The following is a 23,220-nucleotide window of genomic DNA, read 5'->3' on the forward strand; positions in this document are numbered from 1 at the left end:
CACATAGAAGGTGTAAAAACACTATTATTTCGTAATAATAGGCAGTTATTCTTACCTTACTTCTTGACTGACTCTCAAATGATTCGTTCCATGATTCATCTGTCTAATCCCCTCCTTTCCGCTAGCCTAGTCTGATGTGATTGTTCAGATGGTCTAGTCTGCTGTGATTGGTCTACCGCGAATGAGGCTCAAGATCTACAGTGTTTGGGGGAGAAGAGTGAAGTTTTCGTGGGCAGTCATTTCCCACAATGGACAATAAGGGATCCAAACTGGAAACACTCAACCGTGTTTTACCACTACATAATTTAAAAAGCAGTTGTAAACACTGAAAATCATTTTTGAAACTATTAACTGACAAATGGAAACAAATATGATATTAAAACTAAATGGCTCATTCTTAAATGAAAATTAAAACACGTTCATAAGAATAAGGTATAAAACAATGGAAAATACCTGGCCCCACAAAAACTGAAAAATAAAGTTAAACTATAAAGTGTCAAATAAAGTGTTTGTAAATTTTATTTGAACAAGAATAATGTGAGTTTAACAGTTCGCCACTGCGTGTGTCTGTGTCTGTATATTTAATATAACTACTACAGATATTTGACTAGAGCAGTGATAGTCTTCTTTCTTTCTTTGTTTTATTAATATTAGGTTGACACTCTACTGCACAAACACCACAGAGTCACCAAAACAGCTCTAACAGTCCTTGAATGTGCTGTGTGTATGTAATATTTTGGAGGATCTATTGACAGAAATGCAATATAATATGCATAACTATGTCTTCAGAGATTTATAAAGACGTTACGGAAGCGTTATGTTTTTATTACCTTAGAATGAGCTATTTCTATCTACATACACCGCGGCCTCCTTACATGGAATTCGTCATGTTGTTTCTACAGTAGCCTTAACTGCTCTACAGAGCATGTTTCATAAATACGCTATCTCCGTCGGCAAAGAAGCGAAAATGTCATCTTAGTCCTGTGTCAGCCATCGTAGTGCTTCGAAAGGGAGTGGTAGAGTGAGCCGTTGGTTGCAATTCGCAACCAGTCCACTAGATGCTGTTAAATTTCATACACACTATTTATAGCCAAAAGATTAAAAAAAACGAAGGCAAAAGTTGCTTTGAAATTATGTTGATAATTCTGCTTAATTTCTTTTTTAAACTCTTGTTTCACATTCCCTTATTGGAATGTTCCAGGGTGTGAGCCAGTGGAGCACATGCCATCTAATGCCATCCTTCCTCTCTCAGACAATTAAACTTTCATAAGGCTTCAAACCTTCACCCCATTACCATGACATGGTCATGCACAGAATAACTTCAGCTTGTGGAGGTCGGTAATACCTAAAGAAAGATATCTTCTACTATTACCATTCATCTGGCTGTTGCTTGGCTGGTACAAACCCCTGAAAGAAAAATTAAGAAGCCTGACTTCAAGAAGTTATGAGCAGTCTTGAAGAAAAAATTAGATGACGAACTTGTAAGACTAACCTAAGCAGTTTATGTAATCAGCCCCTGGATAGGGGACATCTCTCATAATAGAAAGGTCAGATAAAACAGCATTTTGTGAAGTCCAGGTTATTCCCTATAAAACCTGTTTGAACCGCATATTCTGGAGCTAATTGGTCCTTGCTATTTAGCCAAACCTTGGCCCATTGGTTCAGTTGCACTTGTGAGGGGTTCAAATGTCAACAACAGAGGAGGAGATGGCAAGGGCAAGAGTAACATGGTCATGAAAACACAAAAGTCCAATATTATAAAAACAATAATACACATTAATATGGGTTCACACTAAACAACTTCACTGAAGCAACCTTATAAACTTCAAATCTAGTGAGGTGTCTCACTGTTTACATAATGTATGTGACTACATTCCAGGACAGCATATTAATCGAAAGTGACCGATTTGATACTCTCTTAATACATATATAGTAAGTAAATCAAATGGTAATTCTGGGTCCTACATATTAATTAACATGATGCTTGATTGTAATATCAGAAACATGTTAATTAACTTTTTGGTACAATTTGTTATGATGCGTTACAACCGTGCTTCCATTAAGTGCTTTATCTCTTAATACTCAGTCGAACACTAAAAATCTAACCTCTTATATTAACACTGCAGCTAGCTGCTTTAACTAGTTCAGCAGTTTACCTTATCTTGTCTCATTTCCTTTCTGAATCTACTTTCAGATACTCTACTGTATGCTCAAAATCTGACCCAACTGTAAACTTCCTTACAAAAACAAAACTTGATAGTTTCTTGTTCCTTTGTCACGTTGGTGATAGTTGCTGAATAGTGTTAACCGCCTATCAGAAAAGGAGCATCAAAACGTATTTTTCACACGGGTAAGGCAAACTGGAAGAGCATCAGACACCAAAGCAGTGAGAGGTTGTTGCTGTGACAATGCACAACAGAGCAGACATAACAACATGCCATGTTTGTTTATCTTTCAGATGGGTTGTCTGTTGTTTCTGACCCACAGATTGTCTCTCTGCTCCAGACTGGAGGAAGGAATCACTATGGGGCTGTGAAAGATAAAGGAAGGAAAAACATGGGAAAGGGAATCCAGGGAACCGAAGGGCAGGATTAACTCTTCATGGTGTACACCAAAGAGCTAAAAATGCCTAGGCTATGTTCGTGTTCGCACTGTCCGTGTGTGGGATTAACTGCTTTATTTACAGTATTAACAGTATTAGCTGTACAACAGGATATGATAAATAATCAAAGTCAAGTCCTTAAAGTAAAAGTAAATATAAAATCAGATGAAAAGACATATATTATGATATTTTTTAACTTCTGTTGTGTCATATTGTACACCGCAGAATTACTCTCATAATATTCAATGTGCATTTTAAAATCAGTCATGTATGAAATGATAGAAGCAAAGATTCACCACGGGGGGCCGATCCATTAAGGTTAAAGGGATTTACAGGCTAAAATGTGCCCACTATTACTACCTATATCATAACACAAGGTTTATTACCACATTCCACAATCAGTTAGATGCTTTCAACTTCCCTAACCTCTGAGATTACCTTTAACCTGACCCCACAGTTTTCCCTGAGGGGGCTTTTCTACCAGGATCATAGTGATGGGGTACCGCACTGGATTTCAAACCACACACGCACACGCACGCACACACACACACACACACACACACACACACACACACACACACACACACACACACACACACACACACGCACACACACACACACACGCACGCACACACACACACACATACACACACACACATGTACGCACACTCCTTTACGGTTTATACTTTGAAGGGGGGGCAAGGTTCAGCTGTCCAAAAATGACAGACTGAAATGCACATGTGTACCCTTTGACCTCCGACCTTCATGTGGGTAGAAGCAGCTTCTAAGCTTGTGTGTTCAAAAGGTGCACACCCATCTAACACATTTGTCTCAGCGAGAAGTTTCCAAATACTTTTTCCATCCAACCCTCAAACCCCATGAGAAAGGGGTAATTGTGAGTGAGTGTTTGAAATGGGATCTCATTCTCGAGCTGAAGCAATTCAAAAACATGTGTCTGGATATCGTTCTGCAATAATCATCCATAACATTTCAACCATCAAACTTCAAATATCCGATGAATTCATTAATAATGCTTGCTTAATCACTTTTACTATTCGTCATGCTTTAGGTTCAGTAAGCAAACAAGTATTAAAATAAATAGTCAGAGCCTACATCCCTGCATCCACCATCTCTTTTTATTTTAAGCAGCGTCTTCCCACAAGTTTGTGATACAGATATGAATAAAAACTTAAATTAAACAGTTTGTTAAGAATAGTTGTGCTGAGCTTTTCTCTGCGAAGCACAAAAACATACAGAAAATGTTTTTGGCCATATGTGTGTCATCACACTTACCCAGAAACCCCCGGGGCATGGATAGTTAACTAAGAAGCTCTCCTGCTCCAAGAGGATACTCTCGGAGCGGGCAGGTTAGATTGACCTTGCTTAAAAACACCGTGATTTACGAACAAGAACACACGCACACACACACTTCACAAATCAAGTCTTGAGTTAGTACGTGGTAAGCTTACACTAATACTCCTTGATGTTTGTTACAACGGCGTTCTCTGTGAAATCTGTGTTTTGGCCAATGCTTTGGCTCATTTACAGAGAAGCTTAATCCAATGTAAAGCAGCGGCGAGTCAAATAAAATCACTCAGACTTAATGTGCTGTTTCAACAATGTGCTCCTTCATCCCAGTGTAAGCTGTAACCAATGTATTCATATAACTGGGCATTCACACTGATGTATTGCTTACTGAAATCAGGGTTAGTCATTTCTGGACGCTTCGGAAAAATATGATTTTTAAACACTTGAATCATTTATTATAAATATGATCTAGGACTAATATACACATATTCACTTGATGTACAAATGGGACTTTATAAGCCCTTTAAAGGCACTTTAGTGCAGTGGAAGATTTTACAGTATTGCAGGCGGCTTTTACATTTCATGACTGAAATTCAGTCAATACTAACTGAAATTCAGTCGAAGGGAGAAAAAAGAGACACAAATGAGATAATTGTTTATATACAGTACATGTAAACTCACTGTCTTGTAATTCCAAACCTGTATGACTTTCTTTCTTCTCCACAACACAGTGTCACGAATCGGGGATGAGAGACACGGATACACAGACAGAGGACCCAAGTGCAGACAGGGTAAGGGGTAAACTAGACTTTTAATAAATAACAAAACATACAAAACAAAGACCCACATGGGGGTAAAATAAACTGTAAACATGACATATAACAAGAACAAGGACTTACTACACTAAACTAGAAATAACATCTATTACATACTACAAAAGACTAGGCTACACTTAACACGACAAGAACTCACCCACACGAAACACGACAGAAATGAACCGACACAAGACAGAGAACACACGGGCATTAAATAAAGGGACAAATCAAAGGGGAACAGGTGTGGGGCAGGTGGATCCCCAGAACGCTCGCCTCCCCCGCTTTCCCACAAGGCTGGTGGACGGTGGAGAGGCTGCCGAGAGTGAGGAGGATGGCGTGGCGATGCCCACAACCCCGATCTGCAGGGAACCACCCTCAGGGATCGTGACCAACGGAGATGGGTAGCGGGCACTTGTTGATACCGTAGACTCCGACCGCTCTGCGGTGGACAGCCACACGCCGTCGAAATCCAACGGCCACACGAAACATAGAACATCCATAAGACATCCAAAAGACAATCCACGAGCACAGGACAAAAAACAAGAGGGTATTTAAAGGGAAGACAATTGAGGGATAACGAACGAAGGCAGGTGTGGAACATAAAACACTCAGGGAAAGATAACAAGGAAACGAGAGGGGCGGGGCCAATGAAGAGACACTGGAGAGAACGTATATTATTGTCAAAAGGACAATAATATGTTTCTCTCCACACATAACCAAAGGCTTTGTCATGGCTCTGCTACAGGACCAAGAAAAACATGACTAAATGAAGCAGAGCCATGACACACAGAAGGTATTCTGCAGATATTTTAAAGAATGGTGGTAACCAAACAACACTGTCCCCCATTGACTTCTATTGTATAGACACAAAACCACTGAAATATCAAAATATCTCAAAATGTCTCTTCTTTTATGTTTCACAGAAGAAAGAGTAATATGCATGTTTTGAATGTCGAGTTTTTAATTCAACTAAAGTCAACTATCCCTTTAAAAGATATGATGGTTTGAGTTCATCCTGAAATATTTGGCTTTGAGTTCAAACTTTGACATTTGATCAAATCCAAGCACAGACTGAACCACTAGAGGAAAAAAATAGAGTCTCTTTATGAAAAGAAAGAGATCTGAGACATCATCTTATCTCATTTGTTAGGAGTTAGAAGAAATGATTGAGATATTGAAGAGATGCTTTTTCTTTCCTGTGGGCATAGACTGACAGTTACACATATACACCTCAAACTGCCAAAGGACAAACACACCGAGAGCTTTATTAGGTCTTTTTCGATGAAAACTGCTCATACGTGTGGGAGGTAAAGGATTAGATTTATCCATTTGTTTTCCTTGCAAATAAGTAGGGCAGACCTCTGACAGACACATTCACACACCCCATTAGCCTTAGGCTGACAGAGCAAAGCCAATAAATATCAGTTCATTGGAACGAGAACGAGAGTGTGTGCACATGCGTAAACTACTGAGGGCAGCAGCCTTGATGTCTGGACTGCCTTGGGGAAATCCAACTAACAGTCAGTCGCTCAGTCTGTTTGTCTTACAAATGTGCCTTGGCAAGAATGCCACCACTTTAATGTGTGACAGATAAATCCAACAGAAATATTTGAAAGCAGCGGAGGCCAGATAGCGGTTCGACCCGCTGGCAAAACAATAAGCATCTTTTAAGACAATATTAATATTTCTGTTTACTAAATAAGGACTTTGTGCCCCAATTCGGCTGATGTCCTCACGAAAATAAATAAGTAAGAATTTTGTTTCCAAATTAACAGAAATGAAGAGAAATGAAAAGTGAGAGTCAACAGAGAGTCTGTCATCACTCAGCCATGAAAAAGAAACTATTAAAATGTTCATCCAGCTCACAGATAAACGTGAGATATGAGTAAATGATGCTCTGGGAGGGGAATCACCAGGGTATGGGGGTGGTGTCAATGGATATGTTAGATATTTCTTTACCATACCTTCCTACTATATCTCCCATAAACTCTCTGTCTTTCTCTCTCTTTCACTATCGTTCTTATAGGGAACATTGAAGCTAAAAACCCCTTAGAAACATTTGACTTTCATTTTTATTTAAAACCATGTAAATGTAAAGAAATCCACATGGGTCTTACAAGGTTTTTGGTATTGCTTTGACTCCTAAGCAAACAAACAATTTGGAAAAATAATGAATAAAGAAATTAATCTATATGTGTTCTTACGAGAAATGATGTCACAAATTATTATATATTAACCTTTTACATTAAGAGACTGATAATAATGATGATAAATATACATGACATGAGAAATTGAGTCAATAAACACATAGAAATGCAATATTAGAATTATTTAAATATATTTCAGGGTAAAACACACATTGCTATGGGTAGGAAACCCTTTCAGGGATACTTTCAGGGACTTTGATTACCTACATAATTCTGGGATATTTGAAAAAGCATATACATGATGACCTCACAGATCAGGACAATTCTGCAATACATAGCAGCAAACAGATGTTCAGGAAAATGCTTTGGTGTTTTTAGTTGTTATTCAATGTTTTGGTAACACAAAAGGTCATAGTTCCATTGTACCTCAAAGCAGACGGTTGTATTCAAATGTGTTCAATACGAAAGACCCCTGACTCATTTCAGTTTCACTAGCAAGAGCAGCATTTATACATGAAGAAACTCTGACAAACCCCCAAACACACTGGTTTCAGACAGCTGCTGGTGATTATGGCCTCCATGGAGTGTCACAAAGTTACTTATCAAGAAATGTTTTAGTTAATCTGGCTGTAAACACATTAGAAAGAGTTACATGGCTGGTCTCCAAAAAATATATGGGACGCTGGTGTCCTGGGGCCTCATTTATAAAATGTTGCGCAGAAACCATCCTAAATTTGATTTTACGTTCATTTCTCAAAGTGCGTACGTGTGTGATTCATAGAATGAACGTATGCACAGAAAACGTGTATAAGTCTCTTTATCAGATGTGAAATTTATAAATCACAAATGATCGTGAAATTGCACGCAGCTGAACAGTTTCAGATCTCCGCCTTTTAATGATGTCTAATTAATATCATTGATATTTGAAAGAGCACCTGTCAACGTCCAAATCCTATACGAGCGGCAAGAATGACTTATATTTCCAAAAACCTGCAGAACGCCGACAAGCAAAAGTGCTTATGTCTGCTCAGACCCTGATGTGGCGCTAAGCACTTTTCCAGGTCAAAGACCGTTTTTATAAATATGAACGTTGCCGTGTATTTTTTCATACGCACGCTTTACGATCAAATCTGTGCATATGCACGTTTTTTAAATGAGGCCCCAGGTCAGGCTTCTTTGCCAGCAAGTCAAACATATTTCCCAGCAACACCAGGCTTGTCAACCAGCTTCACCATGTAAAAATTATGACATATCTCAAAGTGTCCCTTTTTTGTGCAGATATGTGCTAGTTTATTTTCACTATCCTATTATGTACCTTGTTTTGGTATAACTTTTAATAATTCGAACCTTTAGAATGAAAGTTTTTTTAGTTCATGTCTGTAGGCCAAAGAGTGTGTCTCTATTTTACTTTGTGAATAACATTTTTAAAGCTTAAAATAAAAAAGGGCATTGACTGAAAGGGTTAAAGATCTAATTTACTGTCTCTCCCATGTGAATCTTCCAAAAGGTGGAACAATGTGCCAAGATGTTCACAAATGAGCTGCAATTTTGTCTGTATAAGAAAGACTCTCTTATCACACGTCACCATCTTGTCCCCGAGTAAACCAAGCAAGCTTCAGGAAAAGATAACAAGCCCAGAGTCAACCACAAAACACAATCACATCCAGTCCTTGAGCAGAAGAAATGTAGAGCACAGCCACAGGGGAAAAAGAAACCAAAACAGTCACACACATGTGAACACGTGCATGCACCGTTGCACATATACACTCCAGCACAAGCTACACAGAGTAGAGGAGAATACAGTTTTAGTCACACATATGTGTGAATGCACCAGATCTAGGGTTCAGGTTCTGAAAATCACATCAAAGAGGTACAAATCATTAGTGCCAAGCTGCTAAAACGTTGTAAATCCACACAGTTTAATAGGTATTGATAGACCGATATGAAGGCTTAGAAACAGAGACCAAAATTAACACTCACCAACAACCAAATCTGAGTCAACTTTGGCAAGTAAATAAAATGTTACTGTTTACTGGTGTTTATTTACTTCAATCAATTAAGTAACATGAACTTTACATAATTATGAAAGCCCAATGAAAGTGATTAATAGTGATAGATGTGTTCATGTTTATATACACAAGCAGTTGTCCACCTCTGATATTTCTGGACGTGGAGCTTGTAAAGCTCTTTAAAACCTTTCCTTCAGTAGATACATTTATACATAAAGGTTTATTGAGTCTTGTTTCCTTTCCAGAACCCCATGCGGTGACACATGTGTGAGATATTTCTCACATTAGTCTGCCAAAAAGGGTGTAAACATATACATGTTTAATGAAAAGTAATGTCAGAGACTGGATGCTATGATGCTATATGACTCAATGACCTCATCTGAACTATAAACGGTATACTTGTGGGCTAGTATTGTTAACGTCTTGAAAAAATGTCCAAATTATGTTTATAAAGTTATATTCCCCATTTGTGCCTTTACTTTTACTACTATAACATTTTTCTAGATTATCACAGAATCATGGAACCTGATTAAAGTAAATATTCCCTTTGGAAATTAAAACAAATCTGGATCAGCATAAGGTGCTTAGAAACATTTTTAGCACTTCATTCAAATCTATCCATTTGAACAGAAATGATAGCACTAGCCCAGAGGCTACTATCGCAAGCCCTGAAGTTGAGACGCTATGTTGAGTGCTTTCGCATATTGCTGTAAAGGAAATTGGAACCGTTGTTTATGGAAAGCTACACTAGTCTAGCTAAAGCCGCCAAGTTTGGGGTGGGCAATTTTCTTCTTCTCTTGCCAAGAGTGTGGTGCGTAATAGAATCTGCTCACACCGTGAAGATCTATTCTTCAGCACTGCTGAGCCTCAGGAAATTTTGCTTGGAGTTTAATTTTGAAAGTCTGTCACACATATCTGAGTTTCCACACATGTGCTGTATGCACTCGTTGTGCCGGGTCAACACATTATGTAAGCGCAATTCATCACATGTATGTTACTACTTTTAAAATTTCCATCCGCAATTCTTACAAACCCATTTTGCTCTTTTCCCTGGGCATGCAATGGAATCTTTGGACGTTTGCCTGTCACTATTGCCATAGAAACGATTATACAGTAGTTATAGTAATCTGAGTTGCTAGTGCCCTGTGTGCGAAGCTCTAAGAAAAGGACAACTGAGGTCTTCGTAAGCCATTTCTTAGCTTTTATGTAAGGAATAGACCCAAATTTCTATTTGATGCATAAACCAAGATGACTGTACTGGAGATGTCATGATTCTGCCTCATCATGTCATGTCTTTCTTTGTCTTGTGGCAGAATCATGGCAGAGCCTCATGTTTTGTGTAGAGAGAGGCATGTTATTGTTGGTTCTGACATAACATGCGCTCTCTCCGGTCTTATCTTTGGCCCCGCCCCGCTCGTTTCCTTGTTTAGCCTTCCATTAGTGTTTTATTCCCGACACATGTCCCTTGTTAATTATCCTTTGTTAGTCTCCTATAGAATGCCCTTGTGTTTTGCTGTCCTGTGCTGTTTTGTTTTGTTTGTTCTACCTTGTTAAAGCTCTGGTCGTTATACCTTACCTTGTCGGATTACCCTTGCCTATTGGATTCCTTGCCATGTTATGATGTCATGCATGTTAGAGTGTCTCCATTATTTTAAAGTAGGTCTAGTCACCTTGTTTTCTTGTTTTTTGCCCCCTCGTGGGAAGTATTTGTTTTCAAGTTTTACTAGTTATGTTCTTGTTTTCTCCCCATAGTGGGTTTTTGTTTATTTAAATAAGTTTTGTGTGAACCGCTGCCTGCACTTGGGTTCTTCCCTTGAAAACCGTGACAGGAGACTACAAATATGACAATTTTAATCAAATATATATTTTAAATCTATACTGCACACAAAGCTATTGTAGTTCAAATCTGAATTCGCCATATGAAAAAACAGTGTTGACAATCTTTAAAGCACAAAAAAGGTTTGAAGGTTTAAATCAACATAATAGAGAGTAAATAATGTTGTCGTTTATGCCTTAACAATACCTAAACCTAAACAAAGAGTTTGACATATTCCTGCCTTCCTGTTGTACCTATTTTTCTCATTGCATAGTGTCTGCCCTTCCAATGCATTGCTCTTATGTTAACTAACATCCTAATGAGTTAGAACATTGAGTAATGAGATCCATTGCAGATCCAGATGGATTCCTACACTCTGTAATCAGTTGATTTTAAGTGATCAGCAGCAAGCATCCATCATGCCCTAAAATGTTTTCTGTAAAGCTGCTTTGCAACAATGCACAAGTGATATCGAAATAAAACGGAATTAAACAGGCTTCAACAGGCAAAGGAAATTATTAAATCCATTGAAAATTTGCATTCCTACAATTAGCCCTAAATCATGCTATTAGGGCTTTTGAGTATAGTTTACACACACACACACACACGCACACGCACACACACACACACACGCACACACGCACACGCGCGCACGCGCACACGCGCACACGCACACGCACACGCACACGCACACGCACACACACACACACACACACACACACACACACACGCACACACACACACACACACAACAGAAAAGCCTTAGAACACCATAATCCTCTACCTTAATAACCTAATATGCCTGACATGCACAAGTCTATGTGTTCATGGATTTGTTTGGTTTAATAAGCCTGATGTTTCTCTTGGGTCAATGCAGTCAAGGGCTAGATTGCATTGGGATCACCTCATGCAGAAACACGTAGGCCCTGTGGGGACACCCTGACATATGTAACAAGATGCTGTACAGCATACGGCTCAGAATTCAAATAACAAATGCCAATGTGAACACAGATCTGCTCTTGTTACCTGAGATAACATCTCTGCTGTTTTCCTTCGTTAGTGGTGAATTATACAGAGCCGGATGATCCAGGTTCAACTCGGGGGCCTCCTCTACCATAAAATTCACCTAAATGGTAGATTAGAGTCAAGTGATCTAACATAAACACTTATGAGAAGCGGATACGTGGGGTGATCCGATTTGTTCAGTGAGTAGAAAGGCAAATGTCTTTTATGGAGCTCAAGAGTTCATATACTGTACATGTCCTAATAGCACTTCTAACACTAGAATACTCCTTTATACTTCATAGGTACAATAGTTACACACTTATGAAAATGAACCATGATTTAATTAAAGTAACCACAGCTTTTTGGTTTTGCAAAACAACAGTATCCACATGTTCTCACCACAATAACCGAAGTATGATATTTGTTGTAATACAAACTGGTAATACAAATGTAGTCAATCAACCAAAAAAATAATAGTTACTAAACATTAACTACTACTGTATAAACCCATCATTATTTCTTAAAGCTTTATCTATAGTTATCTTTGGTGAACATGTTTTAACCCTTGTGTGGTGTTCATATTTTTGTTACTCAGCCAGTGTTGGTGGGTCTAGTGGACCCGCTGCAGTTTTGGGTTTTCAATTCAACATAATCAAACACTTTATGTTAAAATAATTAAAAGAGGTTTACTTCATCCCATTACAAGCAATCTAAACAGCATATATGGTTAATATTTGCCCTGTACCTTTGTTAGATCACATTTATGAATTGAAGTGCATCACGTTTTTTTTTGCAGGAACGGCAGGGGCAGAAACAGAAAACTCAGACTTACACACACTCTCAAACACTCTCTCTCACGCACACACAGAAACACACACAAACATGCTAAAAGGAGGCCCAGACATGAAGAGGACACAATGAAGGTACACAGAACCTACAGTTTCCACAATTTTATAAGCCCAGGGTCCAGTGGACCCGAACATCCTGTATGTAATATAAATGTGTAGGGGCGTGTATAATGTGCGGTCATTGAAAATGTGTCCTGATATATGTTCTTCACAGAAAATAGGCCAATGAGTTTGAATTTGAAAAAATAACTATAAATAACCACAATTTTTATCATTTTTCTTTTGATAAAAAATGAAAACGGGTCCCATAGACCCGAACACCATACAAGGGTTAAAACTGTGAAAGGGCCCAGGTATCCAAAAGGTAGCCCTGATTCTGAAGACATTTGAAGGATATAAAACATAGCTTTCCAAGATACAGAAAGACATATAGCAGGGAAGGGTTTATTCAATTAGACACGATTTGGGAGGGGTGTTCTAGTGTGAAGTTCTTCTAAGTCACGGTCCTTAGCACATTTCCATAACAGGAAAGGCCAGTCATACTGGCCAAAAGGCTGTGTTTCATTTAGCTGCTTGAGAACTCTAAACTTCTCTACTTCTCATCCCATGATGCCTGTCTGCATGTTGTACTCCCTCAAATTGTGGGTTTTTGTGGATGCTCATCGCTGCGTGACATTGCCAAAGGTTGCAAAGAGCACTATATTAAAATCAAATAAAACAGCTTATTTTGCAGCAACACGGCAGATTTGATGCCAGATTGTATTCCTGTCTTTAAGGAAGGCAAATGAAGAGCGCTCATGTATATTTTTCAAGTCGCCCACGGTAAATGGGTGTTTGTTTTCCCACTGGGTAAGCAGTTACAGAGGCTGACGCTTTATTGAGGTCTGAGCTGCTGTTGTGTTTGGCAGGAGGACCATGAAACTTTGTTAAGTGAAGTCTAGACCAGGTCGAACAACAATGGTGCAACTGCTTCTGGGTTTTCTAAGTGAAACGGCCTGTTTTACGGACTCTTGATGATGGTAAAATGGCTTCCTGGATTTTTCAAAACAGACAGAGGAAGGGAAAAAGAGGTGTGAGAAATGGAAAAACAATGAAACGCTGAGCCTCCTCAAAAAATATTCTAAATGAACATGAAATGAACTGGATTAAATTAACTGGTTTAATTTATTTTTAATCAAACATAGGCAGAAAATGTAAATGATTACAATGCATGCAATGTAAAATATATGCAAAGTAAGTTTTAAGCATGGCAGGAATGCTAGAGTATAAAGGCTCCTCAGAATGCATATTCAACGGATACAGTGTCATTTTCTTCAAACTAAAATAGCAATACCAAATAGCAATAAAAATACCAAAGCAAAATATATTTAAATTTGCCTTAAATTGGTTTATAGTTAATGCAACAGGTGAGGAGAAACTTTTACAGAGTGTCTATTTACAATGAGTACAAATAGCCTGCCTTGTTGGCAGAGACTATTTGCACTAGCTCCGCCCACCAATATGTAATTAGAATAGAGAAAGTGTAAAAACGATGCCATTTCAAATAGTAACTCCAGTGGTGTAAGGTGTAAAGTCAGCATAGCTTGGCACAGGAGGCTAGGGTTCTAATCCACCTCTTGCTGAAAATGCTCTTTAGCCTTTTTCTATTACCTTACAGATCATAAAGGCATTTGTTTTTAATAAAATTGATTTAAGACTTAAAATTCATTTTTATTCATAAAGTTTAGGTTTAGGATAAGGTTAGGGGTAGGTGTAGGGCTTTTTTTATAAATTATAAATTATATTTTTATAAATATAATGATTTACACATGATTTGCACAACAATACTGAGGTGAAAATAGTAACGTTATCTGCCACTATTTATAATTAAATAGCATCTAAATACTATTTCTACTCATTTAGAAGAAAATACAGCTATTTTCGGTTAGTGTAAATAGCATATCGCTAAGAAATGCTGCTGTTTTCACTTAGTGTAAATATCATCTGTCGCTATTTTCACTTAGTGGAAATAGACATTGCCAAACTTTTATTTAGCCAAAACAAGAAAAATCTAATTTACTGAAAAATCCCCAACTAGTGAAAGACTGAACAACAGATTCACATATAAATATGCCATAGAGTTAATGTTAATGTGTAGGTGTTTCAAAAAATTAAGCTCTCTATTTATTTAGAAATGTCTAAATTTGGTCATAGTCTACAGGCCACACTGTCTGATTTCATCAGTTTGTTTACTATATTAAGTGTTGTGTTAATGATTAAAAAGATTATAATGTCATTTATTATTAATAATTTAAGATTAGGGAGGGACCGTTGTACAGAAGCATAACCATCAGCAAAGAAAGATATGATGTTATTGCTCTTTAATCGGTTTGGACTGTTATTGCCTACTGGATCAAGGTGCAAATAAAGAAAGTACTGATCAGTGAATGTCAAAACACAGGTACTGTATATGCTTTGAATCATTCATCAGGCCTGGTGTCGGGGTGCAATGGAGCAATACAAATTGAAGGAATGATGAGCTTGGTTACACAGTTTTTGAGGTCCTGTTTTAGTAACCAGATCTAAATCTGAAACAAAGAAAGGATTAGAAACCGTGTGAAACTGAGCTGCCGCTCCTGACAGCAACTGTGAAGGTCATCAGAGGTTCAGCGGAATATGACACGTACACAAAGACTCATCAAAGACACTGAAACTCCTTATACTTGAATCATGATGAACTCTGTGTGCAACGCAGACTTCTGGCCACACACAATGACAAGGCGTATATCTTTACCTTTGCCGACTCATGGCCACCTCCAAAACAGCATCAACAGCTGTAATAAAAAAAAATAATAGTCGTGATTATCACTATATGTTGAAGAGAGTAAAAAAAAGGAAAATAATGCAATTGTATTTAGGTTTTCAGAAAACAATTATATAATTGAATGAGGCACTTCAGGCTGCACCCATTAACAATTCCAGAGATGACAATCAAGATGATCTGCACAGTAAAATCACCAGTGTTAAAAAACGTCAAATTAACACGCACAGTGTATATATAATCCACAGTCTGTATATCTGAAGGCATCAACTTCTGAAATTAGAAAAAATATAGGGCTTTATTTTCCCCTTCCCTTTTTGACCGGTTTAATCTAAGTTGTTCAAAACGGAGGCAGATTTGAACGCCAGTTTACAGTCTGTTGTGGAGGGGAGGGCTAAAAATGCCTGGCCATTGGACAGTCAGTATAGTCATACCCCTTTTTCGTTGCTTACCTCATGTGGTGAAGAGTTGTTGTTGAGAGGGGAAAGGGAGCTTAATGTTTTTGATTAAAGATTACAAGTGCAAATAAATAAAAAAAGAATGGTGTGCACGGATAAATCATTTACTGTATAATAATCACTGAAACATTGTGCATTTTCCTTTTTGATTTCATGGTGACTTTAAAATAAATGACAGGGAATGAAGCCAGATTGGTTTTAGGGTGACCTTTGTCGCATATTGAGAAAAGTAAAACAGTAATTAAGAAAACATGTTCTTTTTACTGAAAAGCACATGAGCCGCTTTTTTCGCCAATGTCTATTTAACTTTTTAACAGCACTTCCGCTGTGTCAAAAGCAGGCAGCAACCCGGTTAACAGTGTCCAATGAGCTCATACAAACGCAACAATTTTTCAAACTGTAGATCGGTGGCGATCCCTCCCATGTCAACTTGCTGGATAAGTCACTAAAACATTATAAACGGTGTGGATTTGAAACAATGTTTATAGGTAGTTTTTTTAAAAGTTTCTTTATTCCTAAATTATTTTCTTTTTGACGTGCTTTCCTGTGGCTGAGTGGTTAGAGCATGGCGCTAGCAGCGCCAAGGTCATGGGTTCAATCCCAGGGTTTGCACATACTTAAAAAAAAAAAAGTATAATGCAATGCAAGTCGCTTTAGATAAAAACGTCTGACAAATGTAAATCTTACAACATTAGAATATGATAAGTCCATGTCAGATCTGTGCTCAAAATTTAAAGGGACAGTTCACCTTAAATTGAAACCTATATAATATTTATTTATGCCTTAATTATGTTGTAGTTGGAATGGACTAAATGACAAAAATAGAAAAACATAAATATCTATATCTATCTATCTATCTATCTATCTATCTATCTATCTATCTATCTATCTATCTATCTATCTATCTATCTATCTATCTATATATATATACAGTAAATGCTTTCATTACGTTATTATATCACAGTTTTACACTACTTTTCAATAGTGTCCCACATTGTCTTGCACAAATGTAGTACCTCTCCCACATTTTATTTGTTGGGTGTTAGTCACCCTAATAGGTTTACATGTCTCTTTTGCATACAATAAATCATATCAAGTATCAAAAAGCTGTCAAAAAGGGCAAAAAACCCCCACTAAAAACAAAAATAGGCTTCAAATGACTAGCGAGATACACTGTAACAAATACATAAAAAACTGTAATATTTCGGCAGAAGGGGCACCAGAAATATACCGTAAAATATACATTTTTTGTAAAGTAAAATTATATGTTTTTCATGTTATTTTACACCAGAGTTGTAAATTTACAGTCTAATTCTGTAACTTGACATATTTTTTACCGTATTTAAAAATATGCAACAATTCTGTCGAATAAAGCAGTAAAATTCTGTTAAATTACAGTTGTTTATATTATAAGCCAACAAAATATATTTATTGTAAATATTTTCCACCACCATACAGTATTTCTCACACTTCTGTATGTTTGCATGTTTATATACATTTTTCTTTGGGTTTGTCATTGATGATTGGTTCTCATATTTGTCATAACTGATCATAAATGCTTAATGACTTAAAATTGTGAATGAGACAAAGTGTAGCTTCAGAAAACTGAGAATAGCCTATAGAAGAATAGTCAAATGGACTTTTATTTTAAATCCTCTAATCATCCAAAACAAAAACAGAATTTTAGAAGAACTATTCCTTTAAGACCTGTGACATGTGCCCAGTAAACTGGTCTCTCTGCACACAGCGTACACACCCAAAGATAATCTATTATCATGCATAATTAACAGATGACCTGCTTTGTAGACCCATTAGAGCTTGGATGTACAGTGATGCTGTTCTGGGTATTGTTGCCTGGGCACGTGAGGGTGGGGATGGAATTCTAGGAATGATTGAGCTTTCTAGACTGTTTAGAGGGTGTGGAACTGTAGCGATTACCAGAAGATTGAGTGGTTGCTAATGTATTTTGTATTGTGAAGCTTGGGAGACTTACAGTATTATTGGTAAATATTTGGGTAGTGTATATTATTTAAGTAGATGTCTATTATATTGACATAAATGGAAGATGGATACATTAACGTTGTTGCAGTAATCACACCCTAGAAACCCTGCCTTAATGCTACTGGCTAGCAGGGATGTGCAGTTGGGTCACGAATAGGGTAATCTAACATGACATGCACATAGACCGCCCACAGCCTATTTACTCACCAAATGATGCCTAGTTTCTCTATTGCAATCTTTAATCGGATAGACAAACTATAGACCACTTTGCAAGTTGCAAAAACTGGCCCAGAAGCAATTCCGGTTTCAATGTTTTTAAAATTTATTGTTAGGCTTCGGTTATTAATGAATAAATCTTCAACCAGCGTTGTTTACATCATCTGAAGTGGTCTATATGCAACTATAACTCCACAGGTCTGTGGCATTGAAAGTTTTCTTTAATACATCCGGATGAGCAGAAATTTTGACCAACACTTTTTTCTGATCGTCAAGCCACTTTTTAATTTAATTTTTAACTATTTAATTTAATTTATTTGATTTTTGTTGTATAATCTAATTCAGAAATCTTGCCTGAAATCATGTTAAACCAAAAGGATTTGTCAATGGTTGCTTTAACTTCCAATCTCACAGTCATCTCCTGTCAAATAGCAAATCTTGGCCTACAAGACCACCACTGGTTCGGCACCCCCATATCACTCGCTAATACAGACTTATGTACCCGCCAGATCCCTACGCTCTGCAAACGAACAACGTCTTGTAGTGCCATCCCAAAAAGGGAAAAAATCAATCTCACGTACCTTCTCTATATCTGTTCCACATTTGCGGAATGATCTGCCCACTGCTACAAGATCAGCAGATTCTGTAGCCATCTTTAAGAATTGGCTGAAAACACATCTCTTCTGTCAACCCCTGACTGATTAGTACTGACTTCTGTTTCTTTTCTACTCTTTATATCCTTAAAAAAACTTAGCTTTGTATACTCTGGTAGGCTATATGACATTTACATTTACATGTATTCATTTTGCAGATGCTTTTATCCAAAGCGACTTTGTAGTAGGAGTAGGAGAGCATATAAACATTTTGTCAACATGCTAAACAGTACCGTTAGTTACAAGGCCATGCTACTAGGAGGATCAAAGCTGGAGTAAGCAAGGGAGAGAATGAACAACAATAAATATATTTTTTAAAGACACAAGACATAGACAGTTATTGGTTAATCAAATAAATTCGGAACAGGTATGTTTTGAGCTGTTTTTTGAAAGTTGTGAAGGATGCTGTAGTTTGGGTGGAGGCTGGCAGTTCATTCCACCACAGGGGAACCGAATGAGTAAAGGTTTTTTCAAGCGATTTGGTGCCTCACTATGATGGAACAACCAGGCGTCGCTCATTTTCAGACCGAAGATGATGGGAGGGGATGTAGACCTGGAGCAGTGAGTTAAGGTAAAGAGGCGAATTTGTCGTTATCATTCTGAAGGCCAGTGTCAGCGATTTAAACTTGATGCTGGCGGCAACTCCCAGCCAGTGAAGTGAAACCATGAAACCCAGGCGTTACATGGGTTCTTTTAGGCTGATTTAGATGTGCAGCTGCCTTCTGGATCATTTGCAAGGGCTTGACTGCATTGGTTGGATTGGTTGAGACCAGTTTTTACTGCACTTATGCTTTTTGTTGTCCTTATTCTATTGTTGTTTCTATTGTTGTTTACCTCATTTGTAAGTCGCTTTGGATAAAAGAGTCTGCTAAATTACTAAATGTATATGTAAATAGGAAGTCCTGAAAAAGCAGCCTTTTGAAAAAGTAGACCTTTTGTCATTTAATAACAGCTCTGGCTACTCAAAATATCGTGACCATAGTACATTCAGATGAATTAGAAAGGAAAGTACTGTATATTTTCATTTGTTTCTCAGTTCATTTATGGTGGATTTAATTACAAACTGTGCCCGACATGTTCATTTGATTGAACTCCCCTCAAAATCACTAGAACTGTAATATCTAAAGTGCACTTCATCTTCCCTCTTGCTTAGGATGCACAAATTAGACAAGTGGCCGTGTCAGACTCTCTCTCTCTCTCTCTCTCTCTCTCTCTCTCTCTCTCTCTCTCTCTCTTTCTTTCTTTCTTTCACAGTGCTCTGTAATTAATGTAATTGTTTGGCTGAGTGCCAGTCAGTCAGTGATTTGTGTTTTAGCCCAGACGGGGGAGCAAGCCAAAGGCCCCTCTGTGAAGGCAAGACAGGTGACCACTCTACTGCTGTCTGGGACAGACCATTTGATTGGAATGCAGTTTGAAGTCCCCTGGGAGGACTCTGTTGAACTCTCTAACATTATAATATATGCAGTCTGTGGTCCTGCATTGTGGGTCGGTCCCGTGGGGAAAATGCACCTTAAAGGAAGTCAAGCAAATTTTTTAAAATTCTGTCATATTAACTCACATCTATGTTTTCTTTCCTCCGTGGAATACAATACATGTAGCTTCTTAAGAATCCTGCTGCTCTTTGCACTATATTGGATTTGAGAGCTATAGCAGACGGGAAAATTCTTTCTTTCTTGCATGATGCTTTTATGGTAAAATCAAGCCCCAGAACTGTGTAACTGTTATACTGGTAAACGGTTGTATCAAATGACTGCTGACCTGCTGCATCAAATTAAGTCTGGACCATCATTTTACAATACATTTTGTAAAGAAAACAGAGGTCCTACCAGATGTTACCAAATAACTGTTAATCACCCTAATCTGAAAAGGTCAAATACAGTATCAAATTAGTCATCGAGAAACATGAATGTTGCATTATTTACTTTTTAAAAAAATCACTTTAAAAGATTTTAAGCCTGCACACAAAACAATCTTAGTACTAATTTCCCCTAGCTTTTTCTCATGTACTGAACTTTTGGGCAGGCAGTTTATGTCAACTAAATTTACTGAGTACCTACAAAAAGAAAAAAAAATAGTTGATCAACAAGCAGATTTCTAAGTTCTCTCAACTACAACTTTAAGTCCACCCAACTCAGAAGATTAAGTTTTCATTTAACTTTCTTTTATTATTTATTTCATTACATTAGCCTAAATAAACACAAAACAGACCAGGGGCCCGTTTCAGAAAGGAGGTTTAGTGAAAACTCTGAGTATATTAACCCTGAAATGAGGGAAACTCTGGATTTTCCGTTTCAGAATGTGAGGTATGTCAAACCTGAGAAAGCGGGGTAACTCAAGCCCGTTTCTAAAGGAGAGGTCACTTATACTCAGAGTCAGTAACCATAGTAACTTACTCTGTGAACCTAACCTGGTCAGGAGCAGGTTTTCTTTGGTAAACCCGGAGTTTATTTCCATCTCCTCCCCTTTTTAAAGTGCAAGTGGTGTAACTCATCCATTCATTCATTAATACAGTCATTCATGGCACACATTTTGATCACACAGAAACCATTTCACTGACTTATATGTCATATGTGCTTTTATAGAGGATTCATGAAGAGGCTGCATTAATTCACATGGATGTTCCTTGATTTCAGGAGAGCAATTTAGGACCCGAGTGGAATTTTGTCATTTCCCTGTGCATTTTTATTACAACTGTACCGTTTTTATTTACAGTGAATTAGATATATCAAAATATATCTCATCCATCCTTACATCAATAACATCAGCCACCATACGTGTATTACATCAGAGCATAATTTTCTATGGACGATGAGAAATGACTTAATAAAGTGTATAAATAAATTGCATGAATAAAGAAATTAATAAATACAGACATACATACAGAAATGAAGCGATAAAATAAAAAAGGAATTTTGACGTGCAGCCATTCCAACTTAAATCTGCTCAGAGCAGGGTTCGAACAGGCGATCAGTCTAATTTTGCACGAGAGTCTGACGCCATACAGGTGTCCTATACACCATGACATCTCACTCGCGTATAGCACTCATGGCGAGTGAGAACATACTTTTTTTTATTATTTCTGTTTTATTTCTGTTGTTTCATTCATTTAATGATTAATTTGTTTGTTTATTGGTACATTTATCAATTTAAACAATTAAAAGTCATTTTCAGGACATCAGTAAATCCACTGTATGCAGTGGAAAGTGTGCCTCACTCTCAAGTGCTTTCTGCCGCCATGTTGCTTTTTTTGGTGCCGTTGCCATGGTGAATCGTATTATCGGAGCTCCATTGATGATGGCTTTTTATAGTCGTGGTGCACGCACTTAACCCAGGGTAAGCCTATCCAGAGTAAATTGAACTAACTCAAATCAGGGCTGCGTTCAGCCCCGACAAAACGTTGCAAAATGTTTTTTAAATGGAAATGGTGGCACGGTTGAACACCCTGTTGTGATGACGCAAGAGTTGAACTATGGCAGCTGAGAAGGCCATTCAGAACAGTGTTCTTTTTGAAGAATTTTCAGAGCCTGAAGGAAATCGGTATAAATACGTGTTGAATACTGCAAAATACATCTCTTCTAATATCTTCAATTGTTGCGTGTACCGAGCTGCAGCGGACACATTTAAACGACTTTACTTGGACCCATTGTGCGAGCTGTCTCTTTAACACCACGTGGGTTATATACATGTTGCTGCTGATTGGGCTGACATTCTTGACACACCCACCAAACAAGAGAAAACTTATCTCAAACCCTGTTGCACACCGTTGAAGACTGTATCCAGGAAACATGTTGTTCAACCCGGAAACCGTAGCAAAACGGGCAAGCAGGGTTAACTTACCTTCAGCTAATCCCTGAACTCTGGGTTGGTTAACCCAAACCTTGCTTACTCGGTGTGACGAGGCACCCCTTGCACAATCAGCGTCGCCATGGAGACGGAGGAAATCAGAGCGGCACACCTGCTGCCCATCAGCGCCTCCTGCCAAACGGCTATAAAAGCAGCTGGCAATCGCAGGATGGTGAGCAACGACTCCAGAGCACAGAGATCACACTCAAGCTTTGTTCTTGTGATTCTTCTTTTTGCAGACTCGGACGAATGAGCGAACGACCGGAAGGAACGCCCACCCCGCCCCGCTACTCGCAGCAACTGGACAGGCCGGCACAACGATCCATACCCTCCTCGGCTCTGGCTATCAATAAACTGACCCTCCGGGGTCGTACTCTTTACCTACTGTGTATGTGTCTTTGCTCTGCCTGTCACACTGGTGGAGAATGCGGGCGTAACGACCCGTGTACATACCCCCGGACATTTTGTTTGAGTTTTTCCTGCTTTTTTTGTGTGTTTGTTTGTTTTGTTTTTTTCTCCTTGTTTTGTCACTCAGGACGCCCATTGCTCTCTCTCTCTCTCTCTCTCTCTACTGGTGTAAGCTACGATGGAGGATATCGCCCGGCGCCTCGCCGAAGTAGTGGTCCGCCAACAGTGATTCTCGGAACAGCTGGCCCAACGCCAAGAGCAGACCGACCAAGTCGTGGGATTGCTGAGGGA

The sequence above is a fragment of the Triplophysa rosa genome, linkage group LG15 (assembly GCF_024868665.1).
Source record: "Triplophysa rosa linkage group LG15, Trosa_1v2, whole genome shotgun sequence".
NCBI lineage: Eukaryota > Metazoa > Chordata > Actinopteri > Cypriniformes > Nemacheilidae > Triplophysa > Triplophysa rosa.